General features: G+C 38.4%; 1 non-coding gene across 1 annotated transcript; it reads right to left on the reverse strand.

Moving 5' to 3' along the window:
• Nucleotides 1-6,640: 6,640 nt before the first annotated feature.
• On the reverse strand, nucleotides 6,641-6,747 carry LOC120076960. Its single transcript, XR_005481704.1, has one exon. It is a non-coding gene; the product is annotated as a small nucleolar RNA R71 (small nucleolar RNA).
• Nucleotides 6,748-11,836: the final 5,089 nt, after the last annotated feature.

Here is an 11,836-nt window from a genome sequence, read left to right on the forward strand (position 1 = left end):
GTCCCCTATGTAGCACAATGGATTCAAGTTGAGAATTAGTTCTTGGAGTTAGGTTGATGTGTTCAAATTAACAAGAGAAACAGACGTTGACAACAAGGAAGAACTCATAGAATAGTTGAACAACCGGAAGAAGGAGCCGCGAATACAAACAACATAATGGAAAATTCTATCTTACTGGAGAATGATCGCAATAGATCCATCCGAGATTATGCGTTACCTAACTTGTATGATTTCTCCCTAGGAATCATGAGGCCAACTTTTGATGGATTGAGGTTCGAGATGAAGCCGGTAATGTTACAAATGATCCAGACAGCAGGACAGTTTGGTGGATAGTGTGGCCAAGATCCGCATGCCCATCTTCGAAGCTTCATTGAAATTTGTAAAGGACAATCCTCGTCGATGAATTTCATCAAAGTTGGCAACAATTGATTTCTCTTTTAGTCCCTTGACATTCAATATGGACTAGAGATTATCTTGGGAACTGACACTACTGGTTTCATTGTCATCAATCACGTTTTGCTTGAATAGTGAGAACTTATATTCAAACAATTTTCATAATGATTCCATGATCTTATATGCAATGACCATGTTCTCAAATCTGTTAGCCAACACACCAGGTATGCTTGCCAAAATGTGAACTCGGGTACTCGAATTAGTCTTCGTCGACACCTCATATGCATTACGAACATTTCGTGGTGCATCTAGGGCTGGGACTTAAGGAGAATCGTCAATTATGAAATCTTCGAGGTCGTTTACCATGAAAAATGTTTTAATGGATTCTTTCCACGTCATGTAGTTGAAATCTATAAAACTAGAAAAGGCAACTAATGGAAAATTGCTATTTGATATATTTACTGAAAAAACAAACACATTGATCTACATTAGATTTTAGCATAATGATAACGGGTAGAAATACATGTTATTACAGTGCAAATAAGTAAAACGATGAGAGATTGCGACGGTAAAAATATACAAAATCATGTTCAAAAGTGCTAAACTGAAGAAATTGCGATCGCTTGCGGCCATTACATAAAAGTAGCTAATTTACTTATTTTTTGCAGGAAAAATGCGTTGGCGCAAGTTAAATCACGATCCAAGGAATTAGGTGTCTGGAATTAGGTGTCTGCGCACATTGAAAGATTGCAATCTCAAAGTCATGCGATTGTATGCATTCGTGAGAAGTTACTCAAGAAGGTGGTTGCATAAAGACTGCGCATCAAGGTGATATCAAATAAATCATGATGGGACGGAAAACTGATGACGGTCGAATCTGAATTTAGTTGACAAGCCGTTAACGACACACTGTAGCAAGTACACTCAACTTTCGGTGACCATTAATCGACACATTAGAGCAGGAGATTTAATGACCACCTATCATTTCAATCATTAGAGAGAAAAGCTTCTTCACCTCGAGCTCTATAAATACCGAAGGCCACCATTATTAGAGGAGTTCACAATATATATAGAAGTTAGATCATATACAAAATAGATAGCCATTAGTCTGTTCATAGTTATTCTTATACTGAAAAGATGGAGACGAGCAAAGAGAAAAAGATGCCGAGGGATCATTCCTGGACAGCTCGAAAGACTGCCGAGAAGCACTACAAAAGGAGAGAGGGCCAACACTTGCAAAAGCAAGGATATTCATCTGGGCAGAGTTGGAGTGATAAGACAGTGTAAAAAGCCATGGGCAGCAAGAAATTGCTACTGGGCTTCTTATCTCTACATTCTATTGTTATTCTGTATTCTGCATTTAATTTATAAGACAATGGAAATCTCATTTCAACTTATGTTCAACCTCTCGATACTTTGCATGAGTAGCTAAATTTCTGAATGAGTTGAGAAGTACTTAGCTAGCATGATCTAAGATTTACACTTTATGCGATCATTTTTTTTCTTATGTATGCATCATTCACCCTTTAGAGATACTTGAGAGAGTAGTCTAAAGAAAGAATCTAGACTTGAGAGAGTCAGATTAGAATCTAGGCTTGAGAGAGTCAAATTAGAACCGCATAAGCAAGAGATAGAAACTTAGACATAAGTTCTATTTGCTGTTACGCATCACATGCACCCAAGAAATAAGATATGATAGTATGCAGTCACCTTGCATATGTGTGCATCATTCATCATCACATAAACAAGAATAGAGGTTTAGACATAAGTTCTATCGAAATTTTCTTATACATCGCATGCATCTTAGAAATAGGAACTATGGCATTTGCATTGAGAGATGACATGCTGTTGTTTGTGTGTAGCATGATTGCATAACTTGTACGCAATCTTAGGAAGTGTTAGTTAAACCCCTACTCAACCCGTTCATCACATACTCATTGCAATTCTCGATTTCATCAACTCTTTACTCGAATCCGTCGCATAGGAAATATACTTAATCAAAACACCATCCAACTTATTTGTTTTCATCACCGCAAAGGAGTCAAATTTATTGTCGCATATTTACTCAGTAGTCCCTGTGTTCGACCCTGGACTTACCAGGTGATAATGGGTAGAAATGCACGTTATTACAGTGCAAAGATATAAAACAATGAAGGATTGCGATGGTAAAAATATATAAAATTGCGTCCAAAAGCATTAAGTTTATAACATTGCGATCACATGCATCCATCACATTAAAAATAGCTAACTTATGTATTTTGTGCAGAAAAGTCATTGGCGCAAGGCAGAATTACGATCCAAAGAAATTAACGTCCGAGCGCATTAAGAGATTGCGACCACAAGGCTATGCGATCATTTGCGTTTGCGAAAATTTGGTCAAGAAGGTGGCCGCATAGAGTCGGCACATCAAGGTGAAAGCTTAATAAATCACAATGGGATAGAAAGCTGATGACGGTCGATTCTGAATTAAGTTGACAAGCTGTTAATGATACTGTACAAGTACACTTAACTTTTTGGTGACAATTATTCGATGCATCAGACATAGAGAATTAATGACATCCCATCAGTGCAATTATTTGAGAGAAAAAGATCTTCACCCTGTAGCTCTATAAATACCGAAGGCCACCTTCGTTAAAGAAGTTCGCTCAGTTCGGAGAGTTCACCATATAGAAGATAGTTAGCTTAGTTCATAGTTTTCTTATACTTAGAAGGCGGAGGCGAGAGAAGAGAGAAGACACCAGAAGATCGTCCTAATCAGCTCGAGAGAGTGTCAGGGAGTGTGGAAAACACAGAGAGGGCCGACTCTTGCGAAAGCAAGAATATCTTTTGAGTAGAGTAGAGAAGAATAGTGTAAAAGCCGTGGGAAGCAAGAAATTGCTACCAGGCTCCTTACCCTTATTTCACATTGTCATTCTGTATTTCGATTTCATATATAGAATGGAACTTGTATTTCTACATCTGTTAACTCTCTTTACAATATGTTTGAGTAACTAAACTTTCGAATGGATTGAGAAGTACTTAGCTGACATGACCTAGGATCTTCATTGCATGCGATCATCTTGTCTTATGTTGCGTCCATCACCCCTTTAGAGCTACTCAAGAGAGAGTCTAAAGAAAGAACCTAAGACTTGAGAGAACTAGGTTAGAATCTATACTTGAGAAAGCAAGATTAGATCTGCATAAGCAAGAGATAGACTTAGAGATAAGTTCTATTTGCCAACATGCATCGCATGCACCCTAGAAATAGGTTATGGTAATATGCGGTCGCCTTGTGTATGTGTGTGTCATTCGTCGCGCATAGAAAAGAATAGAGGCTTAGATGTAAGTCCTATAGACATCATCGCATACATCGCATGCGTTCTACAACTAGAAGCTATAGCATTTGCATTGAGAGATGACTTGCTGTTGTATGTATGTAGCATGATCGCATAACATAAACGCAATCTTAGGAAGTGTTAGCTAAATACCTTCTCAACCCGTTCCCTTGCATACTCATTGTACTTTTGTATTATTAACTCTTTTCTCAAATCCGCCGCATAGACTTTATACCTTAAACAACATACCAACCAACGCATTGATTTATTTGTCATCGCAAAGTAATTGAAAATTACCATCGCATACTTTTTCCTTAGTCCCTGTGTTCGACCCTAGGCTTGCTATGCAACTTAGTAGGGTTTATACTTGAATCTTACTGAGAAAACTTGCATGCACAATGCATATTCCACCATCGCATTCTATACCATTATTTCATCGCACTAACCACACATCAAGTTTTTTGCGCTGTTGCCAGGGACTACGACAATACAAGTATTCTAACAGTAAATTTTTTATTTTCTTTGCAAACTTTCAGTCTCTGTGCACTGCTTCTCCTTAGGTAAGAGAAGAAGCGGGCATCGTACAAGTGAAGGAAATAATCCTAAGCCCAAATTACGACCCAGAGATTGAGAGAACTTTCCGAAGAAGAAGAAGAAACAGCTGCCAACAACAACAATAACAAGAAAAAGATCCAAACATGGCAGTGCAACCAGAAGATAGAGCACCAAATGCAAATAATATCATGCCGATTCCCATCCTATTGGTGAACGACCGCAATAGGCCTATCAGGGACTATGCGTCGCGCAACCTCTATGATTTCTCACCAGGAATCATGAGGCTAGCTCTTGACGGATTGAGATTCGAAATGAAACCGGTGATGCTGCGAATGATTCAAACTTCAAAACAGTTTGGTAGTAGGCATGGCGAGGATCTGATAACTTGTAGAAATACAAGTTATTTATACTGTTTTATTTAGATATTGTGGTAAAAAGAAAGAAAAGTTACGTCGATATTATAGAAATTGGCTAAGAAATGGGAGAATTATAAAATGTCGTCAATACACCCACTAACATCATTGTGATAGTAGAATAGAGTGTTTCAATTTCTGTTTTGCAGGAAATCAGTCACCGCATGCGTTCATGGCTCAAAGATAAAATAAACAACGCATCTACATCGCATTGCGCCCATCATTTAGGAATGAAGAGATGATCAACGCAAATTCAACCGCATGCGGTAATAAAAAACAACACCGCATGCAGCGGTCGTTTGAAGATGTAAAGAGCAACGCATTTGCGGAGGATTCTGAAAAATGTACAGCTTTCAGTTGTACATTTCTGACGGGTTGATTGCATAACAGAAGGAATATTCACTCCGCCATTTCAGGAACTACCATAACCATAAAGTGGGGACCACGAAGTCAAAGAGCTAAGCTTCACCTATAAATAGCTTCTGCAAATTAACTGAGAAATATACAAGAATACATAGAGAAGTGCATATATCGATTCTGAGAGAGAGACTGGTCTGAAGCGACTGTCCAAAGTAGATTTGGGATAATCACGAGACAAGGTCGAGAGGTGAGTCTCCGAGCAAGGAATCCTTCCAATCCTCGCCGTTGAAGCTCTGTGTGAAGGTCATTTCTACCAGAAGAGCAAGCCTGAGAGGGAAGCTCTTCTCTCCATTACTTCCACACGCCAACAAGAAAAACCTCCGTTCGGAATCTATGTCAAGACATTGACACTTCTTCTGTATTTATTTCTAATCTCTTTTTCATCATCTATATTCATCTTCTCTAATCTTTCATTCACACCATGTATCGAACGCTTAATTCTATGATTAAATGTTATGATAACTACCATTTTCATCTCTCTGTCTATTTTCATTCATCCGTAATCCATTTTCTCCATGATGTTTTCCTAATTCCTTGGGTAAATAGAAAGAATTAAGCAAGTGAGTTACTTGTGTTAAAGAAATAATTAAGTTTAGCTAAAGCATACTTGACGGCATCTTCACCTGTGAGAGCAGAAGTGAAGATATTATTCCGCCTATTGAGAGATGGTTGGAAGAATGCGTTAGCTAAAGCGAGAAGTATTTCCAGAGATGGAAACAACCTTGCGTTCATCACGTTCATCTCTATTTCACCATAGAGATATGGGAATCCGACCGACCACCGAGAGGTGTACACCAAGGGAAAGCAGAACCTTAGTTGCATGTTTAACGCAATTGACAAACTTGCATTGTTTTTAATATTTATTCTCTCTCGTTCCACTACATCCATAAAGACTTGCCATCACATACATATATTCTTTATACAACTTCACAGTCAGTTCTCGAACTCAGTATCGTGTATAATGTATCATGTATCTTGTAACATATTAGTTTAGGATTTTATTTTATCAACGCACTTTACATTCCTGTATAAATCTAATTCTTTATTCATTGTTAAACCGGTCGCATGTATCACAAAAGTAATGCATTAACGAAAACAATCCCTATGTTCGACCTCGGATTATTCTGAGAAACTTGCATAGAAATTATACTTGGTTTCAACGCAAGGAAACTTGTGACAAGCACTACTACATCGCATACTACGAACATATCGTTAAAAATGCATATACTTAGACGTAGTATCACATTCTTTCATCATCACAGTGCATGCATAACAAAGAAAACCATTTTTATGTCATCAAGTTTATGGCGCCATTGCCGGGGACATGGGGTTCCGAATGCCCACCTCTGGAGTTTCATTGAGATCTGCAACACGTTTGTGTTCCCAAACATCTCTGCCGAGGAGGTTCGATTAACATTGTTTCCATTTTTGTTGTGTGACCTGGCACGGAAATGGGCTTATTCTCTCAAACTAGGGGAGATTACATCATGGGAACAAGTAGTTGAGAAGTTCATGAAGAAGTACTTCCCTCTGACAGAGAACGCCAGAACGAGGAAGTTGATCACCAATTTTGAACAGGATATTGACGAATCGCTCAATGACGCTTAGGCGAGGTTTAAGAGGTTGGTAAAAGATTGTCCGCATAACGGCTTACCAGATTGTTCACAGATGGAAATTTTCTACCACGAATTGAACCCTGCATCGCAAATGGCTGCCAATGTGGTAGCAGCTGGTGGTCTGCTCGATAAGACTTATGACGAGGCAAAAAATATACTTGATCGCATTTCCAAGAATTATGAAGATTGGAGGGAAACCGATCAAAGATAAAGAATTAAAGATAGTGATGCAAATAATGGGGCCATTGCATCCCTAAAAACCCAAATGAACGCGATGATGAATCCAATACAAGGCATCGCAATCAATAGCACGGGAATGCATAAAGGGCAAGTCAACGCAATCGCTCAAATGACCACGAGTTGTGTCACCTGTGGAGAAGCACATCCGATTGAAGAATGCCCAAGAAATCCGTAGCCAGTATGCTTCATTAAGAACAACCCTTTCTTTGATACGTACAACCCCGGATGGAAAAATCACCCCAATTTCATGTGGAAAAATCAACAACAAAGCTATCAACCTCTGTCGCAAAAGGAAGGGCCACTAGGATTTTTCCCGTGAACAAACGGTCAAATGCAACATCAAGCTAGCAATTCGCAGGCACCACAATCTTCATCATTAGAGAGCTTGTTGAAGCAGTATATTGAGAAGAATGAATCAATGCTTCAGAATCAAGTGATGTTCATCTAAAATCTTGAAATTCAGATAGGACAGATTACGGGCGAACTCAAAAATAGACCGCAGGGAGCGTTACCGAGCTCAACTGAGCTCCCTCGCAACTCTGGGGGTACAGGAAAGGAACAATGCCTAGCAGTCTCCTTGCTAAGCAAAAAAATGACAGCGGAAGAGGGGGAAGAGCCCACCAGGACCAACACAAATGCAGTGACAATAAAGAACCTGTTGACATATGATTCAAAAGCGCTCGAGAAGATGAACCCAGAAGTTGCATCCACCTTCGAGCCTCTAGAACATGAAATAGAAGTACAGCTACCACCATTCCCGCAAGGATTGAAAAAGAAACAGAATGATGGAGGAAAGATCGCTACAGTGGTAGTAATGCAAAATACTATGATCCTACCAAAAATGTGCGACCCAGGAAGCTTCACGATACCATGCTCAATTGGAGCGGTCTATAGTGGTCAAGCATTATGCGATCTTGGAGCACGTATAAACTTAATGTCGCTATCCATTTTCAAACGATTGAATATGGGCAAACTCAAACTAACGGCGGGAGACCACGACGGAGACTCTCCTACTCAAAAGATAGATCCCGAGTACACTTCAAAGGAGAATTGAACGATGTTGCAGTATCAATTGAAAAATTCAATTCTACGCTAGACTTCATCATTCTGGACTATAAAGCGGATGAAGATTGAGCCCATCATGATTTGGGACGACCATTCCTATCAAGCAAGTCGTTCTAAAATATGATGTACACAAAGGGAGAAATCATGATGAACATTAAATAGGAAAAAGCTCCAGATTGAGGCAGATCAAAGATCCCAGAAGAACGAGGAAAAGAAGAGAAAACTGCCTTGGACGTAAAAAGCCCAGATTGAAAGGAATAAGCAATCCCTATGATAGTTATGCAATCAGATTTATCATGGACGCAATCTTTTTTTGAAATATCCTTTGAAATCTTCATGAACTCAATTTCTACCTCCTTATATCCTTTATCATCTTTACATTCTTTTTTACTCTTTTCATTTCTACAAAAAAAAAAAAAAAAGAGAGAAAGAAAAATTTTTGTTAACTTTGTTTTTTTTATTTGACCCTCTCAATGTTTTCATTGCAACGATCGTGGTGAACGATTTTGGAGGAGCTTCATGAAAGATGCAATTAGCTTAGTCCTCCACCGCAATCGAAGAGAGCAGTTCGCCACAATAATGAACTTATATTATGCGTTCACGTGGGCGACAGAGAAAATTTGGGGATGTATCTCTCCTTGACTTTGTTTATTCCAAATTTTGCTCTATCGCATAACATTTTAACTTTGATAATTTTATCATCGCATCCTCTTTAGTCGGCGCAATCATTACACATTGATTAATTTAGTAAGTCACCGCATTATTTCTCTTTGCCAATTATGATTTCAATGATGAAATGCATGCCTCTATTTTTTCATATATACTAGAGTCAACTTAATTTTAGGATAGTCAACTCATGAAATATTTCTAGAAGTTATGGTCCACCAGCTTTCTTTCAAACTGACTTTTACGTAATTTCCTAAGAGCATCGCATGACTTCTTTCAATCTTTCAGCAATGAGAATGTTGCTGCGTTTAAATTTAGGGGTGAGGTATTCATTTTCAACCTTGCTATTTTTAGGCACTACAAAAAAAATATCATAACGTTGGGATCAGATCCTACTCGTAGTTGAATGTCCGCATGACACACGTGGGGGCAAGCCAAAACGAAGGTAGGAATCGTGATCAACACATAAATAAATGATTGCAACTCTGCTGCAAAATGGGCATGAGTTTAGACTGAGAAAGAGCGCCTTGCTCGTAATTGGATGTCCGCATGATACACGTGGGGGCAAGCTAAAATGAAGGCTAGGCACTCGGATCAGTGCAAGGTCATAGAAAAAAAAATATATGTCTAAAATACGCAAGGATAAAAATCATTTGAAAATACCTCAATTGAACAAGTTTTTTTTTTTTATATGAAAAAATCATGCGATGCCCTGGAAACAAGTAAAGTCTTTTTGAAGATTAAACTTGCGGTCCCTAAATTTTAGAAATATTTTAAGAAGAGACCCAAATAAGAATTAAGGAGATTTTGGTACATAAGGTTTGAATAAGGCAACCTTGAGAAATCTAAGAAAGAAGAAGGTGGTCAACTTTCTAGAGAAAATCTTTAGCTTATGCTTGAGGACAAGTATTGTTTTAAATTTGGGGGTGTGATAACAGAAATGCACGTTATTACAGTGCAAAAATATAAAACAATGAAGGATTGCGGCGGTGAAAATATATAAAATCGCGTCCAAAAGCATTAAGTTTATAACATTGCGATCGCATGTGTCCATCGCATTAAAAATAGCTAACTTATGTATTTTGTGTAGAAAATGCGTTAGCACAAGGCGGAATTGCGATCCAAAGAAATTAACATCCAAACACATTAAAAGATTGCGACCACAAGGCTATGCGATCGTTTCCGTTCGCGAAAATCTGCTCAAGAAGGTTGCCGCATAGAGCCGATGCATGTACACTCATAGGCTCTATGCGACAATCTTTCTTGAGTAGATATTTGCGAGCACAAATCACCGCAAATCCTTGTGGTAATGCTGCGCTCGACCATTGATTTCTTGTGATCGCGCTTTTTGCCTTGCGTCAATGCATAATCTGCATAAAAATACAAAAATTAATTATTTCTATGCGATGAATGCATGCGACCGCAATGTTATGAACTTAATGCTTTTTGGACGCAATTTAACATATTTTATAAATGCAAGCCAACATTGTTTAAGAATTTAGCACTGTAATAATGTGCATTTCTACCGTTATCACACCCCCAAATTTAAACAATGCTTTTCCTCAAGCATAAATTAAAGATTTCCTTTAGGAAGTTGACCGCAATTCTCTTCTCCTAGATTTCTCAAGGATACTCCATTCAAATCCTATACACCAAAATTTCCTCAATTCTTATTCAAGTATCCTCTGAAAATATTTCTAATACCTAGGGACTGCAAGTTTAACCTTCAAAAGGATTTTACTAAATTTCGGGACATCGCATGATTTATTTCAAAAAGAAAATTTTCCCACCGGGGTGTCAAATGATTTTTTTTGTCCTTGCATATTTCTTGACATTGTTATTTTTTTCTCTGACCTTACACTGATCCAAGTTCCTTGCCTTTGTTCTAGCTGCCCCCACGTATGTCATGCAGACATCCAACTACGAGCATTGTGCTCTTTCTTTGACAAAACTCATACCTACTTGGCAGCGGAGTTAGGGTCATTTATTTATGTGTTGATCCTGGCGACTTACTTTTGTTTTGGCTTGCCCCTACATGTGTCATGCGGACATCCAACTACGGGTAAGTGCCCTTTAGAACTTAATTCTTATCAACATGGGTTTCTCCATTGCGTTGACAGTGGAGTTGTTCTCAAAATTTTTTTTATAAAGCTAAAAATAGAAAGGTCGAAAATAAATACCTCAACCCCAAATTTAAAATGCAGCAATGTCCCCATTGCCAAAAGATTGAAAGAAATCATGCGATGTTCTTAGGAAGCTACGTAAAGAGAGTTTGAAAGAAAGCTAGCAAACCTCTAATTTCTAGAAATATTTCATGAGGTGACTTTTCTAAGATTAAGTTGATTCTAGTATATATGAAAAAATAGAAGCATGTGTTTCATCATTGAAATCATAATTGGCAAAGAGACAACATGCGGTGACTTACTAAATTTATCAATGTTAAATGATTGCAGTAACCAAAGAGAATGCAGAGGTAAAATTTTCAAAAGTAAAATGTGATGCGTTAGTGCAAAATTTGGGATAAAATCAAGGAAGAATACAACCCCCAAATTTGCGATGTCGCCCGCATTGTTTGTTGATGCATCCTGCTTTGCGACGATCTTCTTCTTTTGAATTGCGGTGACGGAATAAGATAAGTTACTCCTTTGGGTAACACCTCCGCAATCGTTCGCCTCGATTGTTGCAAGAAAAACAGTGAGAGGGTCAAATAATATTAAACAAAACAAACTCTTTTACTGCAATCTTCCCTCCCCCCCATCTCCTCCTCCCCCTTTTTTTGGTTTTGTAGAATAGATAAAGAACTGAAAAGATATAGTGAAATGAAAATTCTGAGTAGTAGAGAAAAGTTGAAGATTTCATGATTCCCAAACTTGCATCCCTGATGAATTTCGATCGTCTGATAGCGCAGGGACCACTTACTTCTTTCTTATTCAGAGTTTCTCAATTCCACGGAATCGACTTGGCGATGCCAGCCTTGTCCGTGATACACTTTTACTGGCTACCCATTAACTTTGAATATGTTGGTTCTGTCATCATTAGATAACTCGATCGCGCCATGCGAGAATACCTCTATAACTATGAATGGTCTGGACCAACGTGATTTTAATTTTCCAGGGAAAATCCGTAGTTGTGAGTTGAATAGTAAGACCCTCTG

Source organism: Benincasa hispida, chromosome 4, assembly GCF_009727055.1.
Source record: "Benincasa hispida cultivar B227 chromosome 4, ASM972705v1, whole genome shotgun sequence".
NCBI classification, from domain to species: Eukaryota; Viridiplantae; Streptophyta; class Magnoliopsida; order Cucurbitales; family Cucurbitaceae; genus Benincasa; species Benincasa hispida.